Here is a 27,153-nt window from a genome sequence, read left to right as displayed (position 1 = left end):
CTGCCATCTTGACTTCTCCCTGTCCAAAGATGGGGATGGGGCCTCCTGCCCAGGTGGCTTATCTCTGGGCTCTGCCTAGGACTTCCAGAACAATGTTGAAAAGGATTAGTGAGAGGGGACATCCTTGCCTTATTCCTAATATTAGTGATAAAGCTTCTAGGTTCTCACCATTAAGTGTAATGTTAGCTGTAGGTTTTTTATAGATATTCTTTATCAAATTGAGGATGTTCCTCTGTATTTCTAGTTTACTGAGAGTTTTTATCATTTGTGAGATACTTTTTCTGCATCTATTAATAGGATCATGTGATTTTTCTTCTTTAGCCTGTTGATGTGATTGATTACATTAATTGATTTTCAAATGTTGAACCAGCCTTGCATACCTGGGATAAATCCCACTTGGTTGTGGTGTATAATTCTTTTTATACATTATTTAATTCGATTTGCTAATATTTTGTTGAGGATTTTTGCATCTGTGTTCATAAGAGATATTGGTCTGTAGTTTTCTTTTCTTGTAATGTCTTTGTCTTGTTTTGGTATTACGCCTCAGAATGAGATAGGAACTATTCCCTCTGTTTCTGGCTTCTGAAAGAGATTATAGAGAATTAGTATAATTTCTTTCTTCAATATTTGGTAGAATTCACTAGCGAACCCATCTAGGCTTGGTGTTTTCTGTTTTGGAAGGTTATTAATTATTGCTTCAATTTCTTTGATAGATATAGACTTATTTAGATTGTGTATTTGTTCTTGTGTGAGTTTAGCAGGTTGCGTTTGAACACATTGGTCCACTTCATCTAGGTTATCAAATTTGTGGTCATTAGAGTTATTCATTGTATTCCTTATTGTTCTTTTTTTTTTTATTGATGTCTTAATAGTTTATAACATTGAGAAATTTTGGTTGTATATTTTTGTTTGTCAATCACCATATACATGTCTCCCTTCACCCCTTGTGCCCACCCCCTACCCCCATTGCCCCTGGTAACCACAATACAGTTTTCTCTGTCCATTTGTTGGTTTATATTCTACATATGAGTGAGATCATACAGTGTTTGTCTTTCTCTTTCTGGCTTATTTCACTTAATACCCTCCAGGTCCATCCATGGACCTGGGATGATTTTGTCCTTTTTTTATGGCTGAGTAGTATTCCATTGTATATATATACCACATCTTCTTGATCCAATCATCAGTTGAGGGACAATTAGGTTGCTTCCACTTCTTGGCTATAGTGAATATTGCTTCAGTGAACATAGGGGTGCATAAGCCTCTTTGGATTGTTGATTTCAGGTTCATTGGATAGATTCCCAGTAGTGGGATAGCTGAATCATAGGGTATTTCTATTTTTAATTTTTTGAGGAATCTCCATACCGTTTTCCATAGGGACTGCACCAGTTTGCATTCCCATCAGCTGTGTGTGAGAGTTCCTGTTTCTCCACATCCTCTCCAACATTTGTTGTTTTTTGTCTTGGTGGTTATAGCCATTCTAATGGGCGTGAGGTGATATCTTAGTGTTGTTTTGATTTGCATTTCCCTGCTGATTAGTGATGTTGAACATGTTTTCATGTGCCTCTTGGCCGTCTGTATATCTTCTTGGGAGAAGTGTCTGTTCATTTCCTCTGCCCATTTTTTGATCAGGTTGTTTGTTTTTTTGTTGTTCAGTTGTGTGAGTTCTTTATATATTATGGAGATTAACCCCTTGTCAGATATATGTTTTGCAAATATTTTCTCCCAGCTGGTGGGTTGTCTGTTCATCTCGATTGGTTTTGTTTGTCTTGTAGAAGCTCTTTAATCTGATAAAGTCTCACTTGCTTATTTTTTCCTTAGTTTCCCTAGTCTGAGTAGGCATGGCATCCGAGAAGATTCCTTTATGACCAATGTCAAATAGTGTGTTGCCTGTATTTTCTTCTATGAGTTTTATAGTTTCAGGTCTCACCTTCAGGTCTTTGATCCATTTTGAGTTAATTTTTGTGAATGGTGATAGCAGATGCTCCACTTTCATTCTTTTGCATGTGGCTGTCCAGTTTTCCCAATACTATTTATTGAAGAGACTTTCCTTTCTCCATTGTATGTTCTTAGTTCCTTTGTCGAAAATTAGCTGTCCGTATATGTGTGGTTTTATTTCTGGGCTTTCAATTCTGTTCCATTGATCTGTGTGTCTGTTTTTGTACCACCATGCTGTTTTGATTACTATTGCTTTGTAGTATGTTTTGAAGTCAGGGATTGTGATGCCTCCAGCTTTGTTCTTTTTTCTTAGGATTGCTTTAGCTATTCGGGGTCTTTTGTTGCCCATATGAGTTTTAGTATTCTTTTTTCTATTTCTGTGAAGAATGTCATTGAGATTCTGATTGGGATTGCATTGAATCTGTAGATCGCTTTAGGTAATATAGACATTTTAACTGTGTTTTTTCTTCCAATCCATGTGCATGGGATGTCTTTCCATTTCTTTATGTCATCATCGATTTCTTTCAATAATGTCTTGTAGTTTTCATTGTATAGGTCTTTCACCTCCTTGGTAAGATTTGTTCCTAGATATTTTATTCTTTTCAATGCAATTGTAAATGGTATTATCTTTTTGAGCTCTCTTTCTGTTAGTTCGTTATTAGCATACAGAAATGCAACTGATTTTTATAGGTTGATTTTGTACCCTGCGACTTTGCTGTAGTTGTTGATTGTTTCTAATAGTTTTCCAATGGATTCTTTAGGGTTTTCTATATATAAAATCATGTCGTCTGTAGATAGTGAGAGTTTCACTTCTTCTTTGCCTATTTGGATTCCTTTTTCTTGCCTAATTGCTCTGGCAAAAACCTCCAGTATTATGTTGAATAAGAGTGGTGAGAGTGGGCAGCCTTGTCTTGTTCCTGTTCTCAGAGGAATGGCTTTCAGTCTTTTCCCATTGAGTATGATGTTGGCTGTGGGTTTGTCATAAATAGCCTTTATTATGTTGAGGTACCTTCCTTCTATTCTCATTTTGTTGAGAATTTTTATCATAAATGGATGTTGGATCTTGTCAAATGCTTTCTCTGCATCTATTGAGATGACCATGTGGTTTTTATTCTTCGTTTTATTGATGTGGTGTATCATGTTGATTGATTTGCAGATGTTGAACCATGCCTGCATCTCTGGTATAAATCCCACTTGATCATGGTGTGTGATCTTTTTAATGTATTGCTGTATTCAGTTTGCCAATATTTTGTTGAGGATTTTTGCATCCATGTTCATCAGCAATATTGGCCTATAATTTTCCTTCTTTGCATTGTCTTTGTCTGGCTTTGGTATCAGGGTGATGTTGGCCTCGTAGAATGAGTTAGGAAGTGTTCCATCTTCCTCTGTTTTTTGGAATAGTTTGAGAAGGATGGGTATTAAATCTTTTTTGAATGTTTGGTAAAATTAAACAGAGAAGCCATCTGGTCCTGGACTTTTATTTTTTGGGAGGTTTTTGATTACTGTTTCAATCTCTTTACTTGTGATTGGTCTATTCAGATTCTCTAATTCTTCTTGGTTCAGTTTGGGGAGGTTGTATGAGTCTAAGAATTTATCTATTTCTTCTAGATTGTCCAATTTGTTGGCATATAGTTTCTCATAGTATTCTCTTATAATCCTTTGTATTTCCATGGTATCTGTTGTAATTTCTCCTCTTCCATTTCTAATTTTATTTATCTGAGCCTTTTCTCTTTTGTTCTTAGTAAGTCTGGCTAAGAGTTTGTCACTTTTGTTTATCTTCTCAAAGAACCAACTCTTTGTTTCATTAATCCTTTCTACTGTTTTTTTTTTTTTTGGTCTCAATTTCATTTATTTCTGCTCTGATTTTTATTATTTCTCTCCTTCTGCTGACTTTGGGCTTTGTTTGTTCTTATTTTTCTAGTTCTGTTAGGTGTAATTTAAGGTTGCTTATTTGGGCTTTTTCTTGTTTGTTAAGGTGGGCTTTATCACTATGAGTTTCCCTCTCAGGACCGCTTTTGCTGCATCCCATATGAGTTGGTGTGGCATATTTTCATTTTCATTTGTTTCCAGATATTTTTTGATTTCTCCTTTAATTTCATCAATGATCCATTGGTTGTTCAGTAGCATGTTGTTTAATCTTCACATCTTTGTCACTTACCCAGTTTTTTTCCTTTAAGTTGATTTCCAGTTTCATAGCATTGTGGTCTGAAAAGATGCTTGTTATGATTTCAATCTTCTTAAATTTGTTGAGGCTTGCTTTGTTTCCCAACATATGGTCTATCCTTGACAATGTTCCATGTGCACTTGAGAAGAATGTGTAGTCAGCTGTTTTTGGATGGAGTGCTCTGTATATGTCTACTAGGTCCATCTCGTCCAGTTTTTCATTTAAGTCCACTGTTTCTTTATTGACTTTTTGTCTGGATGATCTATCCATTGATGTAAGTGGGGTATTAAGATCCCCTACTATTATTGTGTTGTTGTTAATATCTCCTTTTAGGTTTGTTAATAGTTGCTTTATGTACTTTGGAGCTCCTATGTTGGGTGCATATATATTTATAATTGATATGTCTTCTTGGTGGAGTGTCCCTTTTATCATTATATATTGCCCTTCTTTGTCTCTCTTAACCTGTTTTATCTTGAAGTCTACTTTGTCTGATGTGAGTATGGCAACACCTGCTTTCTTTTGTTTGCCATTAGCTGGGAGTATTGTCTTCCATCCTTTCGCTCTGAGCCTGTGCTTGTCTTTAGCTGAGATGTGTTTCCTAGAGGCAGCATATTGTTGGGTCTTGCTTATTAATCCCTCCTGCCACTCTGTATCTTTTGATTGGAGAGTTCAATCCATTTACATTTAGGGTAATTATTGATATATGAGGGCTTAGTGTTACTGTTTTGTGACTTATTTTCTGGTTCTTTTGTATTTCCTTTGTTTCTTGTCCCATGTGTTTTGGACTGCCAATTCAGTTTGGTTGTTCTGTCTTATGACTCTTGTAGTTTTCTCTTTATTTATCATATATGATTTTGTTCTGATTATTTGTTTAGTGGTTACCTTGAGGTTTGTATAAAAAATCTTGTGTAGGAGATAGTCCATTATCTGATGGCCTCTTATTTCCTTATACTAAGTCAATTCGATCTCTTTCCTCTTCCCCTTCTAAGTTATTCTTGTCACAACTTATTCTATCTTGTGCTGTGGGTGTGTGTTTACAGTGATGAGGTTATATTTCTTTTTGGTGTTTTCTTTCCTTTGATCTTTGATTTTTGTATTTAAGTGGTTGCTAACCTATTCTGGTAAAGATCTATTTTTCTGATTTTTTCTACCTATTTTTCCCCTTGCTCCAAGCTTTGCATTCCCTTTCTTTTCTTTTTTCAGGCCTGAGGGCCTTCTTGAGCATTCTTGTAGTGGGCTTCTTGTGGCCATGAACTCCCTTAGCTTTGTTTATCTTGGAAAGTTATTATTTCTCCATCATATTTCAAGGATATTTTTGTTGGATAGAGTATTCTTGGCTGAAAGTTTTTGTCTTTCAGTATTTTGAATATATCATTCCAGTCTCTCCTAGCCTGTAAAGTTTCTGTTGAGAAATCTGCTGAGAGCCTGATGGGAGTTCCTTTGTACGTTATTTTTTGTTTTTGTCTAGCTGCCCTTAATATTGTTTCTTTTTCATTGACTTTAGCCAGCCTTACCACTATATGCCATGGAGTGGGCCTTTGCCTGTTGACATATTTAGGCAACCTGTTGGCTTCACTTACTGGTATTTCCTACTCCTTCCCCAGTTTGGGGAAGTTCTCACCTATTATCTCCTTGAATAGGCTCTCTGTTCCTCTTTCCCTCTCCTCTCCCTCAGGAATACCCATAATTCTTATGTTACATTTCCTAATTGAGTCAGAGATTTCTCGGAGACTTTCTTCATTTCTTTTTAGTCTTAGTTCTCTCTCCTACTCCATCTGGAGCATATCTGTATTCCTATCCTCTATAATGCTAATTCTTTCCTCCATATTGTCAGCTCTGTTCTTTAAAGAGTCCAGATTCTTCTTTATCTCCTCCAATGTGTTCTTCATCTCCATCAGTACTGATTGGTTTTTCTTTATGATTTCAATCTCTTTTGTGAAGAAACTTCTTATCTCATTGAATTGTTTATCTGTGTTTTCTTGTATTTCATTGAGCTTTTTTATGATAGCTATTTTGAATTTTCTGTCTTTTAGGTTATGGATTTCTGTGCCTTAGGGTTGATTTCTGGGTGCTTGTCATTTTCCTTCTGGTCTGGCGGTTTAATGTACCTTTGCATTGTGGTTCCTGTATTCACTTGTTTTTCCTCATCCTAGAAATATCTGGTGGCAGTTTCCACCTGCCACCACCATGTGGGGGTTAAGGGCTGTGTAATCTGAGCCCCCTGCACTCCACCGTGGTCACCTGCCCTCGGCCCCTGCTGCTCTGCAGTCGCAGGCCACCTGCGATTGTCCCAGCTGCTCTGTGTGGTCGGCTTAGCTGCAGTGTCAGGCATAGGGGGAGGGAGGGGCTCTCTCTTTTGCCCGCTGGGTCCCTGGGGGGGGCTTCTTGCTCACCCCTCATTATCCGCTCTCCTGGGGTGCTCAAATGTTGATGGCACCCCTGCAGCAGTTCTGAGTCCTCTGTGTGGGAGTTTCCTACTGGCTGAGGGAGCCTGAAGAGCTACGGTTTCCCCACAGAGGGCCGCCCCGCCCCCCTCTCTGGGACCCGAATCACCGATCTGATGGGGAGGGAGAGGATTTCTCCTTACCTCTCCCCACTTCCTCTGGGGGCCCCAGCATGTCCACTTTCAGATGTGCGGCAGTGTGGGTCTTTCTGATCTTTCTTTTTGCTGTGTAAGAGTCCCTTGTTGGTCTGTGACTGTCCCTTTGGTTGTATCTTATCAGGGGAAGAGTTTGTGGGACAGCTCACTCCACCATGATGTTGACATCACCTCCCTTATTGTTCTTTTAATGTCCATGGGATCTGTGGTGATATCCCTCTTTCATTTCTGATATTAGTAATTTGTGTCCTCTCCTTTTTCTTAGCCTGGCTAGAGGCTTATTGATTTTATTGATCTTTTCAAAGAATCAGCTTTTGGTTTCATTCATTTTCTCTATTGATTTCCTGTTTTCAATTTCATCGATTTCTACTCTAATTTTTATTATTTCTTCTGCTTACTTTTTATTAATTTGTTCTTTTGTTTCTAGTTTCATAAGGTGGAATCTTAGATGATTGATTTTAGATCTTTCTTTTCTAAAATATACATTCAATGTTAATACATTTCTCTCCAAGCACTGCTTGCACTGCATCCCACAAATTTTTGATAAATTGTTTTAATTTTCATTTAGTTCAAAATATTTTTAAATTTCTCTTGAGATTTCTTTTTTCACCTATGTGTTATTTAGAAGTATGTTGTTTTATCTTAGTGTATTTTGGAATTTTTCAGTTATCTTTGTTATTGATTTATAGTTTAATTCTATTTTGGCCTGAGAACAGACCTTGAATGATTTCTATTCTTTTAAATTTATTAAGGTGTGTTTTATGTCCCAGAATGTGGTCCATCTTGGTGAATGTTCCCTGTGAACTTGAGAAAAATGTGTATTCTGCTTTTGTTGGATGAAGTAGTCTATAGATGGCACTTAGATTGAGTTGATTGATGGTGTTGTTGAGTTCAACTGTATCTTTACTGATTTTCTGCCAGCTGGATTTGTCCATTTCTGATAGAGGGGTGTTGAATGCTCCAACTGTAACAGTGGATTGTCTCTTTCTCTATGTAGTTTTATCAGTTTTTGCCTGACATATATATATATATATTTGGTTTTTTGGTGAGGAATTCTAGCCCTGAGCTAACATCCATGGCCAATCCTCTTCTTTTTGCTAGGGAACATTGTCCCTGGGCTAACATCGATGCCCAACTTCTAGAGGAAGGGCAAGGATGGGCATCTTCTAGAGGGCATGAGCAAGGATGGGCATCTTCTACTTTATATATGGCATGCCTGTCACAGCATGGCTTGATCAGCAATGCGTAGGTCTGTGCCCTGGATCCAAATCCACAAACCCCGGGCCACCAAAGTGGAGCACATGAACTTAACCACTATGCCACCAGGTTGCCCCTTGCCTGATGTATTTGACACTTTGTTGTTGAGCACATACATGTTAAGGATTTTTATCTTTCTTAGAGAATTGACCTCTTTATCATTATGAATGCCCCCTCTTTAACCTTGATAACTTTCCTTACTTTGAAGTCTGCTCTGTTTGAAAATAATACAGCTACTCCTGTTTTCTTTTGATTAGTGTTAGCATGGTATATCTTTTTCCATCCATGTACATTTTGGGGGAGGAGTTTTACTTTTATTTTTAATGTAGTTTGTTCCAAGATTTTTTATTGTGGTAAAATACACATATAAAATTTATCATTTTAACCATTTTTAAGTGTACCGTTCAGTGGTATTAAATAAATATATTCATAGTGTTGTGTAATCATCACAATCACCTATCCCCCTATCTTAATCTTGTAAAACTTAAACTCTATACCCATTAAACAATAACTTTCTATTCCTCCCTCCCCCTAGCCTCTGGCAACCACCATTCTGTTCTCTGTCTCTATGATTTTGACTATTCTAAGTACCTCATATGAGTGATATCATACAGTATTTATCCTTTTGTGACTGGCTTATTTCACTTAGCATAATGCCCTCAAGGTTCATCCATTTTGTAGCGTATGTGAGAATTTCCTTCCTTTTTATGGCTGAATAATCTTCTATTTTATGTATATATCACATTTGCTTATCCATTCATCTCTCGATGAACACTTGGGTTGATTCCACATTTTAGCTTTTGTGAATAATGCTGCTATAAACGTGGGTGTTGAGATATTTCTTCGAGACCCTCCTTTCACTTTTTTTTTTCCATATATACCCAGAAGTGGAATTGCTGGGTCATGTGGTAATTCTGTTTTTAATTTTTGAGGAACTGCCACGCTCTTTTCCATAGTGGCTATACCATTTCACATCCCCACCAACAGTTTACAAGGATTCCAATTTCTACACATCCTTATCAACAGTTGTTATTTTGTGTGTTAGTGTGTGTTTATAATTGCCATCATAATGTGTATGAGGTGCTCTCTCATTGTAGTTTTAAGTTGCATTCTCCTAATCAGTGACGTTGAGCATCTTTTTGTGTGCTTATTGGCCATTTGTGTATCTTCTTTGGAGAAATGTCTATTCAAGTCCTTTGCCCATTTTTTAGTTGGAGGTTTGGGATTTTCGTTGTTGTTGAGTTTTACTAGTTTTCTATATGTTCTGGATATTAATCTCTATATGTTCTGGATATTAATCCCTTATCAGATATATGATTTGGAAATATTTTATCCCATTCTGTGGGTTGCCTTTTACTCTGTTGATAGTGTCTTTTGATGTACAAAATTTTTCATTTTCAGGAAGTCCAATTTGTCTATTTTTTCTTTTGTTGCCTGTGCCTTTGGTGTCATATCCAAGAAATCATAGCCAGATCCAGTATCACCAAGCTTTTGCTCTATGTTTTTTTCCTAAGAGTTTTATAGTTTTAAGTCTTACATGTAGGTCTTTGGTCCATTTTGAGTTAATTTTTGTGTATGGTGTTAAGTAAGGGTCCAACTTCATTCTTTTGCATGTGGATAGCCAATATTCCCAGCACCATTTGTTGAAAAGACTGTCCTTTCCCCATTGAATGATCTTGTCATTCTTGTCAAAAATCATTTTACCATATATGTGAGGGTTTATTTCTGGGATTTCTATTCTATTTCATTGGTCTGTGTGTTTTTCTTTATGCCAGTACCACACTGGTTTGATTACTGTAGCTTTGTAATAAGTTTTGTAATCAGGAAGTGTGAGTCCTCCAGCTCTGCTCTTCTTTTTCAAGATTGTTTTGGGTATTTGGGGTCCCTTGAGATTCCATATGTATTTTAGGATGGGTTTTCCTATTTCTGTAAAAAATGTCTTTGGGATTTTCATAGAGATTGCATTGAATCTGTAGATTGCTCTGGTTAGTACTGACATCTCTACAGTATTAGGTCTTCCAATCCATGAACATGGGATTACCATTTAGTTTTGTCTTTAATTTCTTTCAGCAATGTTTTGTAGTTTTTACTGTATAAGTCTTTCACTTCTTTTGTTAATTCTTAAGTATTTTATTCTTTTTGATGCTATTGTACATGGAATTGTTTTTGTAACTTCCTTTTCAAATTGTTAACTGTTAGTGTATAGAAATGCAGTGGTTTTTTGTGTGTTGATTTTGTACACTGCTGCTCTGCTGAATTCATTTATTAGCTCTAACACCTTTTTTTGTGGACGCTTTAGGGTTTTCTGCATATAAGATCATATCACTTGTGAATAGAGAAAAGTTTACTTTTTCCTTTCCAATTGGAATGTTTTTAAAAAATTTTTCTTCCCTAATTTCTCTGGCTAGAACTTCCAATACTATCCTGAATAGAAGTGGCAAAAGTGGGCATCCTTGTCTTGTTCCTGATCTTAGAGGAAAAGTTTTCAGTCTTTACCATTGAGTATGATGTTTGCTGTGGGTTTTTCATATATGACTTTTATTATGTTGAGGTAGTTTCCTACTATTTATAATTTGCTGAGTGTTTTTTATCATGAATGGGTATTGAATTTTTTCAGATGCTTTTTCTGGATCAATTGAGATGATCATGTGTTTTTTTTGCCTTTATTCTGTTAATGTGGGGTATTGTGTTGATCGATTTTTGTATTTTGAACCATCCTTGCATTCCACTTGGTAATGGCATATAATCGTTTTAATATGCTGCGGAATTTGGTTTTAATATGCTGCTGAATTTTATTGAGAATTTTTGCATCATTGTTTGTTAGCGATATTGGTCTCTAGTTTTCTTGCAGCATCTTTTTCTAGCTTTGGTATCAGGGTAATGCTGGCCTCACAGAATGAGTTAGGAAGTGTTTGGTCCTCTTCAATTTTTCAGAAAAGTTTGAGAAGGATTGGTATTAGCTCATCTTTAAATGTTTGGTAGAATGAACCAGTGAAGCTATCAGGTCCAGGACCTTTATTTGTTGGGATGTTTTTGATTACTGATCCGATCTCCTTACTAATTATAGGTCTATTCAGATTGTCTATTAGTTTTGTCATTTCGTCTTGGTAAGTTTTGTGTTTTTAGGAGTTTGTCCATTTTATCTTGGTTATCCAATTTGTTGGCATACAGTTGTTCCTAGTACTCTCATGATTTTTTTTTATTTCAGCAGAATCAGTAGTAATGTCCTTGTTTTCATTTCTGATTTTAGTAACTTGTGTCTTCTCTCTTTTTTTCTTAGTCCATCTAGGTAAAGGTTTGTCAATTTTGTTCATCTTTTCAAAAAAACACCTTTTGGTTTCATTTTCTCTGTTATTTTTCTATTTTCTATTTTGTTTATTTCTGCTCTAATCTTTATTATTTCCTTCTTCCTGCTAGGTTTGGGTTTACTTTGTTCTTCTTTTTCTCGTTCCTTAAGTTGTAAAGTTAGGTTGTTGATTTGGGATCTTTTTTGTTTTTTAATGTAAACATTATACCTATAATGGTAATTGCTTGCATATCTTCATTGGCTCTTTATTGTCTTCAGTAGTCACACCTACCACCTATGGAGGGCACAGGATACTCCAGTGTTTTCTTCTCCTGTGGGAGGAAAACAATCGGTTGTCTACATTTAACTTTTTTTTTGGTGAGGAAGATTAGCCCTGAGCTAACATCTGTTGCCAATCCTCCTCTTTTTGCTGAGGAAGATTGGCCCCGGGCTAACATCCATGCCCATCTTCCTCTACTTTATATGTGGGATGCCTGCCACAGCATGGCTTGATAAGTGGTGCATAGGTCTGTATCTGGGATCCAAACTTGCAAACCCCGGGCTGCTAAAGTGGAGCACTCGAACTTAACCACTATGCCACCAGGCCAGCCCCTATATTTAACTTTCAACTGGAGGAAAAAGAGATAAATTACATTTATCCTTATTGTGTAGATTAGCAGGATGTATATATTATTTATTAAAAAATAAATACATTGGGAGTGCTCAAAACTTTATTGCTAGGTGGTGATGAAGTATTTTGGAGACCACTAAACTATAGGAATAAGTCCAGAATTACTCCATAATGTTTTCCTGAATACCTTTGCAGCTCTTTATCTTCTCATAGCCCTAAGCCCTGTTCTCCTGTTATACTGCTATGTGTTTGTCATGCCTCTTTGACTTTGCTTATGTGATGGTGCCACATTAATGAAGATCTACTATTCAGTGAAGCCCAACCTAAGCATACAAAATAGAACCATATTTTCTACAATTATTTAACATTGATTATAAATGATTCTAGCATAGCTTTAATAATACCTTATTACAGAATAAATGTTCATAAATATGATTTGTCTCCTTACTAGGATTTAAGCTCCTTCCAGAGGAAAAAAAAGATTGATTTAGTTTAATATTACTGGCAAGCTAGGACAGTTTCAGACACAGGGTAGGAACTTTAATTTTTTTTGTTTAAATTAATAAGTTAATGCATTGTTTGGATTTTCCTATCATGATATCACTTCATCCCACAAAGTAAAATACAAAACAAAGTACAGAATAGGCAACCTATATAATGTTTATGGTAATCTCTCAAAATAAACATGTTAAGAATTATTTCCCACATATCTTTTTCATGTCACCCAATACTGATCTCTTTGGCTTGAGTAGAAATGTGCTGGTCAGGGGTCTGTGTCATCCAAGGACGTGACTGTGGACTTCACCCAGGATGAGTGGCTATAACTGACCAGTATGCAGAGGACTCTGTACCGGGACATGATGCTGGAGAACTACAGCCACTTGATCTCAGTAGGTGAGAAGTTTTCCCTGTGTAATGCCTCATAGCATGCATTTCGTTTCTTTCTTTCTTAGCTGCCAAAATTTATGGGCCTTTGGTGGAGTTTAATGATATTTGTGTGTACATCTCATGGGTCAAAGATGATTGTTCCCATTAGGCACAGAAAGAATGTTTGTGTTCTCACTTCCCTAATGAATAGTTCAAATGGGCACCTTTATCATGTGTCTCCTGAAGCTGTACCTTCCTCGTTCTTCAGGAGTCCTGATGTCCAAGTGGCTTGTCAGAAGTCTCACCCCATATCTCACTCAGAGAGTATCAAGTCACCAAACCAGAGGTGATCATCAAGTTGGAGCAAGGAGAAGAGCCGTTGCCATTAGAGAGAGAATTCCCAGACCTGAGTGATCCAGGTGAGTTAGTCATTACCAGGCAAAAAAAAGAAGCCAGTGGAAATCAGATCCCAGATGTGTTGGTTCTGAGGTTAGGACCTTTGGTTTGTTTCTCAATAATTCCATTTAGGGCCCTCAGACCTTTGGAAGTAACTGAACAGCGAGCCAGCATGCCCCAGATAACCTGAATGGCCCTTCTGTTCATCATTCTTGAATACAAATGGTTTCCTTTTCTGCCTAACTTTTAGGAAAGTTGACCATTCTTGTACCCAGTATTGAACCCCTGCCTGCCTCATCTTAAACCTTTGTTTTTGGTTCTCTTTCTCTAGTATTCATTTTTCCCTCCATTTTAATGGACTATTTTCTTTTTATTTTCCTCCCAGGCACTAATTAATTAATTAATTCTGCAGATATTCCTCCTATGTGCCACTCATGTTCTTGGTGTTGGGAATATGCCGGTGAACCCAGCAATGTCCCTAAGGTCTTAGAGCTTACAAGCTAGCAGGAGGAGATAGGCCGAAATAAATAAATATACGTGTCAAGTGGTGACAAGAATGAGGAAGAGAATTAAAGCAGGCTAACAGGAGAGAGACAGTGGGATGTGCTCTTTTAAGTGGTGGTCGGAGAATGCCTTTTTGATGAGGTCAGTATTAAAGCAGATAGTTGAATGAAGTGAGGAAGTGAGACATGTGGATTCTGGGGGTTCCAAGCAAAAGGAACAGCCAGGCCAAGTTCTGTGGCAGGATTTTGTTGGAAGTGCTCTGGGAATAGCAGAGAGGCCAGTGTGGGAGGGAAGCAGGAAAGTATCTGAGAGGCATGCTGGTAGGAAATGACATCAGAGAGGAAGACAGAGGCCAAGTGATATTTTACAGGACATGGTAAGGGCTTTGACTTCATTTTGGGTGTGATAGGTAGCAATTAATGGATTTCCGCAAAAGAATATGTTTTAAAAGAATTTCTCTGACTACTGTACAGAGAATATTGGAAACGGCAGAGGTGGTGGACGACAGTAGAAACAGAAAGGCAATGTGAAATGTTGGTTTTTCCAACATACCACCTACCATTTGATAGGCAAATTTGAATGTATTGCTTGTCCTGACAGTCTTAGTAGCATCTTGGAGGAGAGTGAACAAAGTTGGATTATTTATGAGATTTGAGGGTATGGTTTAAGTTATATTTTTTAATGGAGGGGTTTGAGTACCACTGGGTACTTAAACTTAATAGTTTAAGATTTATGGACAGAACAAGGACTGAAGGGTCTTGGTGAATGAACAGTTTAGTATCTATTGGAAAATTGAGGGGTTTGTTTAAAAGGGTTTTGGGGAAGCTTCTGAAATGAACAGTAAAATCATTTGCAACTTTTAGCTTCATGGGCAAGAGTTTCCTGGAATAATAAAGTCCTGTTGACAAAGACTGTAGAATAGTAGTCAAGTTAATGTAGCTGTAAGCAGTGTGGGTGTTGATGGTTTCAGCTCTCAACAGTGAAGAGATATTTGCAGTGGCTCAGATGAGAAATGATGGAGGCTTAGACTTCTGAGGTGGTAGAGGTGATGAAATGTGGCTACATGTTTTGAGAGTATATCCAGTAGGATTTGCTTTTGGAGTGGGTGTGGAGTGTGAGAGAAAGAGAGAAGGCAAGGACAACCTCAGTACTTAGTCTGAGCAATGTGATGATGGAGGTGGGAGGTATTTACTGAGATGGGAAAATTGGGCAGGAGCAGTTTGGGGAAAATTTTTTAAGAAGTTACTTTTAGAAGTTTCAGTGATTTGAGATGATTATTAATTATTCAAATTTAGGCATTTATGAGGCACTTGGACATTTAAATCTGGAGTTGGAGAGAAGACAGGAGTGCAGGCGAAATTTGAAAGTCGTGAGGTAAAAGATGGTGTGCAGTGATGACAGTGCCTTGGGGGAATGGATGTAGCTAGATAAGAAAAGAGGCTGAAACCCAGGGCCTTACAACACTTAGAAGTCATGTGTGTAAGATAGAAGGAAACCAAAAGAGTATATCCTGGAGGCCAAGAAAGGTACTTTTCAAGAAGGAAACAATGAATTTCTGATTTGAAAATGGAAATGCAAAGTCAGCATTTCCCCCCTCTCTTCCTGTAAACCATCTAAAACCAACTAGGAGATTGAGAAATGAGTTGCAGACTTGTGTTTTCTACAAATCTGAGAAATAGCTAAACTTGCAACTATGACATAAGTGGAAGAACTGTTGAAAGCAATTAAAAATAAAGCTGTGTACATGCACCTGGAACCAGAGAGGGACTTCCAGGGCTGCTGACCTCAGAAGGAAATGTGAGGTGCATAACCCTTATCAAAACATCGGGAAGGGACTGAACAAGATTGTGGCAGGAACTTCCTTATTACCCGTTTTGGTTCTAAGAAGCAGAAGAGGGGGGTTCAGGGTGGAATCACACACATAAGCCTTAGCTGCATAAAGAATTTGTTTTTGTAGCAGTTTGGGGATAAAAGAGACTTTGAATGTGAAAATGCCCAGGGATTTTCTGGGAGAAATAGAAGCTATTTAAATTCAATCTAAAGTCCTTGGTCCTAAGCAGCCAGTGCAGGATGCACAGAAGTTTTCATAAGAAAAAAAATAGAGAGAGAAATAGAAAAAAAGAAAAGTCAAAAAGAAGTAGTAAGTGAAGAACACTCACCTGCAAAATATTTTTATAGAAGAGATAAATATTATGACCAAGTATTTCACTATGAATATTTCATAGCTTAATGAAGCAATTGCCTTTATGATGCAAAAGTGCACAGGAGCTGTAATAACTTAGGTGAGAGATGGAAGAGATCATAGGATGGGAGATTATCTGTAAGCTTCCAATGCTCAGAAATGGATTGGAATAAAAAACATCCTAACAATAAAATGTGTGAAATTGTAAGGAACACAAGGATGCTGAAAACACAGTAAGGGACCTGTAAGAGGGAAATAGAGAAAGTGAGCAAATGAACTGGAAATTGATAAGTTAAAGAGGATTATATGTAGAAGACTGAAAAAAGAGTTTCCACATATACACAATTCAGTCCCCAAAGTAGGAACCCAAAATTAATTGACTAGAACAAATATTTAAAGATATATTTCAGGAAAAACTTCCTGATATAAAATAAGACTGAAGGGCTGGCCCCATGGCCTAGTGGTTAAGTTTGGCGTGCTCCGCTTTGGTGGCCCGGGTTTGGTTCCCGGGTGCAGACCTACACCACTCGGTGGCGGCAATGCTGTGGCAGCGACCCACATACAAAATAGAGGGAGATTGGGACAGATGTTAGCTCAGGGCGAATCTTCCTGAGCAGAAAAAAAAAGAAGACTAGAATCTATATGAGAAGGACAGAGTAACTTATGGGAAAGTAACTCACAGTGGTCACCACCATGATTTATCCTAGGGAAGTTACTAGATTTTTAAAGAAAGATTCTTTTTGGTCTGCCAAACCAAAGAATTAAGTCATTTATTAAAACTTTATTGAGGAATAATTGACAAATGTAGTTGTATATATTTAAATTGTGCAACCTGATCAGTTGATGTACATATATGTTGTAGAATGATTAGCAACATCAAGATAATTAACACACTCATCACTTTACATAGTTAACATAGGTAATTTTTTGTGTGTGGTGAGGATGTTTAAGATCTACTCTGAACAACTTTCAAGTATACAATCATATCATTAACTATAGTCACCATGCTGTACATTAGATCCTCAGAACTTGAATTAAGTCATTTTTAAAAGAGAGAAAAAAATCAAGCTGATCTCAGACATTCATAATAGCATTCTGCTGAAAGCAGTGGGGAAAGAATTACAACATCCTTAAAGACTAAAAGTAAATTTCAGTAATTTTATATGTAGACAAAATGTCATTCAGTCACAGTAACAGCAATAAAATAAGTTTGAATATGCAAGAATGCAGGGAAATATTCATGAATAATCATGAATTCTTGTTAAAGAATCTACTAGTAAATGAACTTCAATCCAGAAATGGTAAAATATAATATAGCAGAAGACTATTTTTGAGTACTGGTTTGTTTAACTGAGAACTAAGCCTAACAGTGGAGATTGAATATCAGAACAGAATTAAAACATAAATAACTTCAGATTTTAGCATTATTAGATATAAAATTTTAAATTTGTGTGGAGGAACAAAGTCTCAAAATAACCAAAGTACTTTTGAAGGCTAAGAAAAACTAGGTTGGGGAGCTTGTCCTCTCATATGTCAATGCTAGTTGCATGGCTGTAGTAATTAAGAGTGTGATATTGGTGTAAAAATAAATGGACAGAAATAAGATCCCAGAACCAGCTCCACACATATTGAAATCAGACGTGTGAGAGAACAGCCAAAGGGGAGATTATTCAATAAGTAATGTTGAGAAAATTATTTAGCCATATGGGGGAAAACATTTCTGTCGTTTACTATTATACAAAAATCAATTTAAAAGTAAAATATATAAAACCTTTAGCAGAAAGTGTAGTGGAATATGTTTACAACTCTATAAAAATAGGGGAATATATGTGTGCTCTTGGTGTATATATATATATATCATCATGTATGTACAGTCCTTAGGAAAGGATTTCCCAAACAGCATGCAAATACTGTTTATAGAAGATAAATATAGATTAATTATATTAAGAACATTCACTCATCACAAAGCACGATAAAAAATTCAAAAGACATGGTATAAAGTGAGAGAAGTTATTTATAATACATATAACCAGCAAAGGCTTAATATCTAAAATGTATTCATGGCTTTTTTTTCAAGTAGAAATTGAAATAAGGTATTTTACATTAGTCATTTTACTGAGTTTCTGCTTCCTTGCACTAGAATGTAAACTTCACGAGAACAGAGTTTTTTTCATGTCTCTGTTTCCACTGTCTACGATAGTGCAAACCTCATTTTAGCATTCAATAAAAGTTTGTTGAATAATGAACTCCTACAAATTAATTTTAAAAAGTCAAACAACCCAATGGAAAAATGGACAAAAGACACTTAGGTGAAAAGGAGACACAAATAGGAAACAAAAACACAAATAATAAATGACAATATCTACAATTTATGGTAATCAGAGAAATAAAAAGTATGACACTGAAATAGCATTTTATAGCTTCAAATTTGGCAAAAATTAAGCAGTTTTGATCACATGATCACTCTTTCTTCTGGGAAGATTCATCAAGACTAGGTCTTCCCATGTTCCTTCTCTGTAATACTCCCCCAGTGCCTCCTCCATTGCTAAGAGTTAAGCTTTTTGCTTTACCTGATGCTTGAAAAATTCCTGCTTCTTCTATCTCGGTCTCATCGGCACTCTACTTTCCATTTTACCTGAGGTGTTCCAGTCCTTTCATTGCCAATATGGCAAAAACCCCAAAATCATTTCTTCCAAATTGTACATCTTCTCACATTCCTTATTTCCACTTAATTAGGCTCTACCATTTTTCTTGTCCCATATGTGACAACCATGAAAATCCCTGTAATACTGATCTCTCCATAGTTCCTCTTATTTTTTATTTTCCTTTGAAAACTGTCTTCTACAGCTTTTATTCTTACCTTCCAGTGACCTCACTCAAAACCAGATCCTTATTCTCTGATGCTTTATTTCATTCCTAATTCTAAGTATATATTTTTAAATGTAAAACATCCATTTTGTCTTGTTGCTAGCCTTATATAAACCTTGGGTTGCCCTCTATTACTTAAGGCACCTCTTCTTAACACGATAGGTCCATATTCATCTCTTTTTTGTTGATGTCACTCAAAAACTCATGATAAGTTCCATTTGACCCAGCCGCCTAAATATTACTCATACATCTTCCCCACATCTGCACCTCTTCTTGAGGTTTGCCTCCAGATCCTTAAGAAAGGGCTTACAACTATACCTGCCATATAATTAATGCTTGTTGTACTTATTTTTACACATATTTGATGTGTTAGCTAAAGATTTTACCTCTGTTTTGAAGTGCTTCTTAATTATTCTAACCAACAGTAATCTCTCCCTTCTTAGAATTCCCATTCCAATTTCTTAGTGGCTAAGCCACAAGAAACTCAGACTTGATCATATACTGTGACACCTGAGAGCATCTGGTGTTGCCTAAGGCTTTTGTCCGCATCTGAAAGGTCTCATTTTTTTACTCGTCCTTACTTTGATGTGTAATATATAATATGTTTATCTGTTAATACTGATAGATATGTTTATCTAATCAGAAAGCATTTCCTGCGTACATAGGCCTACATCACATTCCTATAGGTTCTGATTCATAGAGTATATAGACTGACATGGGGCCATGATAATCTATACCCTGTTTCGAAGAAAAATTTCCAGGTAATTCTGATGCATACTGCTTGTTGAGGGCCACCAACCGTGTATCTACTCAGAGGGATTCAAACGCAAGTGGGGATACATTAAAACTTGTTAAAAGCATAGATTGTAGTTGGGAGAGGCAAACAAAATTGTGTGATAGAGTTTGAAATTCAGTGTTATCAAGTGCTATTTGGATAAAGTTATTGCTTTAAAAAATGTGTCAATGAAAAGTATAGGTAGTGACTACTTTCAACGTTCAAAATAATGGAGTTTAAGAGGGATGACTTGAAAAAAGTATGTGTGTGTATGAGAGAGAGGGAGGGAGGGTAGAGGGAAACATACATTTCCTGGAGGACATCTGAGTTTTTAGTAGAAACAAAGCTGAAAATTAGGCTAGCTGAGTGTCAGAATCTGTATCAGACTTGTGAATTGTGATTGGGAATGGATCTTTAAAAAAATGTTTATTGTGTATTTTTGTAAGAATATCTTGAACAATGAATATAAATCTTATTTTGTCAATTGCCATAGAGATAGTGGGCTATTTCTATATAGATGTAGATAACCCGTTTTATCTCATACCTAAGACTTCCTGTGATATTTCTCCTGAACATCCACGTATACTAATATGTGTCACTCTACTTCCTGTCATAGCTTTTGTTGGGTTCACCCAATTATCTGTCAGTGTTTCTTTTTTTTTTTTTTAATTTTATTTGTTTATTTTTTCCCCCAAAGCCCCAGCAGATAGTTGTATGTCATAGCTGCACATCCTTCTAGTTGCTGTATGTGGGACGTGGCCTCAGCATGGCCGGAGAAGCGGCGCATCGGTGCGCGCCCAGGACCCGAACCCGGGCCGCCAGCAGCGGAGCGCGCACACTTAACCACTAAGCCACACGGCCGGCCCCTCTGTCAGTGTTTCTATCATGCTTTTTCCTTGGTTCACTGTTCCTTGTGTTTGTTTCCCTTTCTCTTTTTAGTTCTGAAGGTCTTATTTTTAAAATAGCAAATATGTGTGTGTTCATTGTAGTTTTACTCTCCCTTTTCCACTATATTAGGTGTTGTTGTTTTTTTTTTTCTGGTCCAAGGAAAAATATACGCTTGGGATTTCATCCTGGGAGCTTAGGCCTGAAAATTGAGAATCAGTGATATAATAAATTATACTTATATAGGAAATGTGTTAACATTTTTACAGTATACTTAATTTTTCTTATTTGTGACCTTATAAACAGAAGCCAGGAAAACCAAGATAAACATTTGTGGCAAGTCTCACTCATCAGCAAAAAAAACACTGACTAAGAAGAGAGGTAATGTTTTCAGAAAAACACCCTGTCACTATGCCTCATGTGGAATGATTTGAAAGATGTTTCAGAATCAATTTGTAGTGATAAAAAGAACTTGTTCTCATTCAAGTAAGAACGCTGATAAAATTAATGCATGTGGGAATTTTCTTCTTATAATAGTCAAGAAAATACTCATACTGGAACAAAATCTGATGAATATAACCAAGATGGGAAATCCCTGAATCATAATGAGGACCTTATTGAGCAACAGAAAATTCAAACTTTGGGACCACCTTTTGAAGATAATGAGTGTGAAGAAGCCTTGCTTAAGAAGCAGCCATCATTATACCTAAGAAGGTTCAAACAGAAGAGAAATTCTGTGATTATAAGGAACATGGGGAAAATATCAGTGACAGGTCAATACTCAAAGCCCATCAGGAAACTCACACAAGGAAGAATCACTCCAAACTTGAGTGTGAGAAGTCAACCTTCTTTAAACATCAGAAAGTTAACATGGAGGAGAAAACTCATGAATCTAATGAAAATGAGAATAATTTCAGCAAGAAGTCCCATCTCACTCAACCTCATAAAACTTAGACAGGAGAGAAAACCTTTGAATGTAGTCATTGCAAGGATTCTTTTTATGGGGAGTCCCACCTCACTCAACATCAGAAGACACACACGAGAGAGAAACCATGTGAAAGTAACAAATGTGGGACAACCTTCCAGGAATCACAACCCACTGACCTGCAGAGAACTCACACAGGAGAGAAACCCAATGAATGTGATGAAATCCCTGTGAGTCAACCCTTACTGATCAGCAGAGAACATAGAAAAGAGGATTTATGTATGTAATGAGTGCAAGAAAGCTTTTTTTCATAGCTCAGCCCTAAAAGTCTATCAGAGAATTCACACAGGAGAGAAGCCTTATCAATGTAACAAGTGTGGGAAATCCTTCTATGCAAAATCAAACTTCAGTCATCTTCAGAGAACTCACACAGGGGAGAAACCATATGAATGTAGAGATTGTGGGAAATCCTTCTGTGTGAAATCAAACCTAACTAAACATCAGAAAACACATACAGGGGAGAAACCTTTCAAATGTAATGAATGTGGGAAAACTTTCTTACGAAAGTCACAATTTGCTGACTATCAGAGAACACACACAGGGGAGAAATCCTATGAATGTAACGAATGTGGAAAATCCTTCTACTATAAGTCAGCTCTACACATACTTCAAGGGAAGTATACAGAAGAGAAACCTTATAAATGTACTGAGTGTGGGAAATCCTTCTGCTATAAGTCAGCCCTAATTATACATCAGTTATCTCATACAGGGAAGAAACCCTGTGATTGTAATGAATGTGAAAAAAACCTTCTGTGTGAAGTCAAATCTCACTAAACATCAGAAAATTCACACTGGTTTGAAACCATATGAATGTAATGAGTGTGGCAGATCCTTCTTTATGAATTCAGTCCTCATTGTACATCAAAGAATTCACACGAAGGAGAAACCCTACAGATGCAATGAATGTGAGAAGTCCTACAAAAAGTCAGCCCTCACTAAACATCAGAAAATTCACACGGGAGAAACCACATGAATGTAATGAATGTGAGAAAGGCTTTCATATGAAATCAACCTTAATTATACACCAGGGAACTCACACTGGAGAGAAACCCTTTAAATGTAATGATGTGAAAAGTCACTCTATGTGAAGTCACTTCTCAGTATTCATCAGAGAAATCACATGGGAAAGAGAAATCACATGGGAAAGAAACCCCATGAATGTAATGAATGTGGGAAAGCCTTTTCTATGAAGTCAAACCTCACTGATCATCAGAGAACACATTCAGAAGAGAAACCCTGTGAATGTAATGAATGTGGGAAAGCCTTTTCTATGAAGTCAAACCTCACTGATCATCAGAGAACACATTCAGAAGAGAAACCCTGTGAATGTAATGAATGTCAGAAGACCTTTTGCCGTAAGTCAACCTTAACTGTACACCAGAGAACTTATACAGAGGAGAAACCCTATAAATGTAATGAATGTGGGAAATCCTTCTATATAAAGTCAGTCCTGAGTCAACACCAGAGAATACACGCAGGAGAGAAACCTTATGAATGTAAAGAATGTGGCAAAACCTTCTTCCAGAATTCACACCTCACTAAGCATCCGCGAAACACACAGGGTAGAAACCTTATGAATGTAAGGACTGTGGAAAAACCTTCCAGAAGTCACACTTCATTGAACATAAGAGAACACACACAGGGAAGAACTCCTTTGAATGTAATTAATGTGGGAAAACTTTTTATGTGAAATCAAACCTCATCAGTCATCAGAGAACTCACATAGGGGAGAAGCCTTATGAATGTAAGAGATGTGGGAAATCCTTCTGGATGAAGTCAACCTTCACGGTACATCAGTGAACACACAGGGGAGAAACCCTATGAATGTAATGAACGTGGGAAATCCTTCTGCAAGAAGTCAACTCTCACCAAACACCAGGTAATGCACACAAGAGAGAGACCGTAAGTTGCAACAAATGTGGAAAATTCTCCTGTGTGAAGTCAAATTTTGTCACACCATAGAGAACTCACAGGAGAAACCTTATGAATGTAATAACGTGGAGACTTCCTTCTGTGTAAATTCAGTCTTTAGTTGGCATCAGAAAACACACATGGGGTAGGGTTTAGAGGGCTCTCTGTGATTGAATTGAATACTGGAAAACTTGCTTGTCATACTTTAGTATCAGGGAACTCATATGGAGAGAGATCTCTGAGAACATCTTGTATATTAGTATCCACCTACTAATCAAAGATATGCTTCAGAGAAATCACAGAGCAAAACACAAAGAATGCAACAAAAGTAGAAAAGCATTTACAAAGTCACAACTTATTGAACATCAGGTAATTGATACTGGAGTGAAAACATGCAAATTTTTATATGCATGAAAGCTTTCAAGAAAAAAGTCAAACTTTATAAGAAAAGAATAACAGAGGGGAAATCTATCAATTTAGGAAATGTGGATACATTTTTTTCTCTAGAAATAATATAATACTAGAAGTCATGATTCTGATATGGTATATTTTGAAAATGTGACATAAGATATATCTAACGCTAATGATACTCATTGTTGGAATATGAAGCCTTTTGAAACACCAGTTGCAAGTAGCAAGCTGATAGCATTAGACACTTGAAGTGTGCTTAAGGTAAGCCAGGCTTAGGTGTGTTAGTATGCAGCATACACATGTTGTGTATGTTTGATTCACATAGTGGATGTCAAAATAGTTGTCAGTAGGAAATATCCCTCCATAGCTTAATAAGTATCATGAGCCACACTAAATGCCACCAGTGTTTCTTATATTTTGATAGTACAATATACATTGTAAGTGACATGTTTGACAAATTTGAAGTACCATACTGCAACATGTTATTAAGTGAGAAAAGCAAAATACAGAAAACTATATATAGCATGCTACATTTTGTGTAAGAGAGGAAAGAAGTATATAATGTGTGTGTGTGTATATATATATACACACACAAATGCTTATTTTTGCAAAAGAAACATTAGAAGGATAAACTACAAACTAATAAAAATGAATACCTCTGGAGGCAAGAGTGAACAGGGTGGTGGAGATAGGGATGGAAACAGGTTTCTTTGATTATACCTTTTTATGAAATTTGGACTTTTGAACAAATGTAAATGATTTACATATTCAAATATAAAAAATAAAAGTAGATTATGAAATTGAAAACAGGGACAAATCAATTAAATTTTATATCAAATTGGTAACAATCACACAGAGAAAATAATTCTTTCAAGAAACTTCTGAACATGGTATTATGACTATACATCATTAATGGGATGTGTTTAAGGACAGAAAGACCTAAAAAAAATTACAAACATCACTCATTAATTTTCTTGTTAATAATATTGGTGTTATTTTGAATCTATTTTGTGTGTATTGTAGATAAAGCAAAAAGAAATTGTTAAAGTTACTAGGAGCCAAAATAACCAATTTAAGAGAAGAGACAACCATAAAAATCAAAGAATTTACATAAAACTTCCTATAATTATAAATATGAACTTAAAATATTGCTCATTATTTTTTAAAAATTTTCTGTTTCCTAGCTCTGTCCACTGAGAGGGCCTAGAAGCAATGGTACCCCCATGGTGTTATGAGAGGTTCGGGGATTCGATCGGAGATGTAAAAGACACTTTCCACTCCAAACAAATGGACCGAAGGTATATTTTATTATATAGAGGATAGTAAAGGCGACAGTCTGCAAACAGATCCAAATAGGTCAAATATTAAGAGGGAAAAAACATCAGCCCGACTGGCAAGGGAAAACACCCACATTGGCTGAAGAGAAATGACACAAATCAACCGGAAAGAGAAACACCAGGTTGACCGAAAAGAGAACACATCAAATCAATTACTTCATATCAATCAATTACTTCACATCAAATCAGTTACTCACAACATCCACGCCCCACTGCCGGGAGAGCCCTGTCAATCGACGCGGCTGGGCAAGGATCACACGTCCTGGGCAAGGTGTCCCTTCCACAGGTGGAACTCTCACTAGGGCTCAGTTTCCAGCAGTTTTTATACCATCAGTAATTTTCAGAGTAAGCAATTAGAGTTTGCAGAGCAAGCATTTAGTGTTTCCATGCACAAATGGTTATCAGTGGCATATGTGCACTGAGCCCCCTGGCTAACGTCCCAGCCCAGTAGTTGTGTACGTGCATTGTTCTCTTTGGTTATCATCTCAGCCTGGCACAGATGGCCAGTCCATTCCGGGCTACGACGCTCCAAGAGCCTTGAAATGTTACAACTTGCAACTCTCTCCATGGGAGAAAGGCCAGTTCCCGAGAAAAGGCCAGTTCCCACCACACAGAAAGCAGCTTTGTATTTCTTTTTTGTGCTGGTGGCTATAGGTCAATGGAGCGGCCAAACATGGCTGTACTCATGTCAAGACACATGGTGATGTGCAAATTCAGTCCCCAACATTGCCCACTATGAGGAACCAGAACTCCTTGGAGAAATAGCTCATTCTGGGTATGGACCTTGAACTGTCCAAGGTGAGCCTGGGACCTCTTGTGTCAAGAACCAAGGAAGCACTCAAAGATTAATGGGGATGTGTCAAAGGTCACAGAAGCTAGCTAGAAGGGGCTTCCTCAGGCCAAATTTTAGGTAATTTGATGGTCAAACAGAATGACTGTAACATTTGAATAAACAAAAATCTGAGTCCACGGCAATACACAAAAGGAGAGAGGGGCTAAGCTCATTTCCACCATTGGAGGCACATCTTCCACAGACTCCTTACTCTATAATCAGAGAGAAAGTATTAGGTTTTCACCCTACCCTTTAGTAGGAGCAGTTGTTCATCTCCAGGTGTGGGAAGGTGTCCATTATAGAAAAATGTTAGCCAATACATGTAGAAGGAATGACAGAATTTGAAAAATTGCTAATTTGCAACCACTAGTGCATCTAGGCAAAAATCATCAATGGATGCTAAGATCATTAAATGCAAAGGAAACAGGGTATTTGTATAGTGCTCTGCAGAGTATCACCCACAGATATCTTACTCATTGAAACTGGAAAAAGTGTACCTTTCCAGTGGAAGGACTGACTGCCCCACTGTGAGCAAATGTAGCATCATGAATAGCAGTGGCATTATGTGCCTCTTGATGAGATGCAATGTGAAGTACTTACATTGCACTGTGGCATGTTCTTTCCAGAATATTTAATATGAATCTAATCAAATATTTAGTCTTTTAGTTTATAGGAAATACAGGAGATAGAGGAACAGCTTCAGTGGAGAAAACAATCAGACAAATCCAGAATGTGGGGCATTCTACAAGACAACTGGCTGGTCTCTTCAAAGAGTCAATGTCATTTTAAAAAAAGAGAGAAAAGGTGGGGGGACTTTTTTCAATTCAAAGAGACTAAAGAGACATAAATGCAATGCATGAACCTTGATTGGATCCAAAAGACATCTGGCTCAAAAAGACTAGATTGTAGATATTTTGGAGGCCGTTGGAGGAATTTGAATGTGGCATGGGTATTAGATGATATTAGGGAATTAGAGTTAATGTTCTTAAGTGTGAGGATTGTGGTTATGAATGTTAGTGTCTGTTTCTAGAACATGCATGCTGAATATAGAGAGAGGAACTGTCTTAATGCCTGGCAACTTCAAAGTGGTTCAGGAAAAAATGCATACCTAAGTAGATGAAGCAAAAATAGCACAATTTTAGCAAGTGTTGAACTTAGTGGTAGGCACATGGTTGTTCACCATATTTTTCTTGAAAGAGCTCTGAAAAATTTTGTAAAAAGTTTTGGAAAAGTACCACACCGCTTATCTATTCCCTTACTGTTTTTTGGCAAATATAAATAATGATGCCCATTGTTATTGATCTGCTCTTCAATAAAGAAGCCAAACA

At 36.9% G+C, this 27,153-nt stretch overlaps 1 protein-coding gene and 1 pseudogene across 1 annotated transcript in view; one reads left to right on the top strand and one right to left on the bottom strand.

Annotated features, from left to right (window-relative positions):
- ZNF12 (zinc finger protein 12) overlaps window positions 1-27,153 on the bottom strand; it is a 61,219-nt gene that overhangs the window by 7,816 nt on the left and 26,250 nt on the right. The window lies entirely within an intron of this gene.
- LOC101403103 (uncharacterized) lies at window positions 21,101-23,507 on the top strand (annotated as a pseudogene).

The sequence above is a fragment of the Ceratotherium simum genome, chromosome 26 (assembly GCF_057802395.1).
Source record: "Ceratotherium simum simum isolate JZ-2026a chromosome 26, ASM5780239v1, whole genome shotgun sequence".
NCBI classification, from domain to species: domain Eukaryota; kingdom Metazoa; phylum Chordata; class Mammalia; order Perissodactyla; family Rhinocerotidae; genus Ceratotherium; species Ceratotherium simum.
Note: the sequence above shows the minus strand (reverse complement) of the source record. Positions and strands in the feature narration are given on the sequence as shown.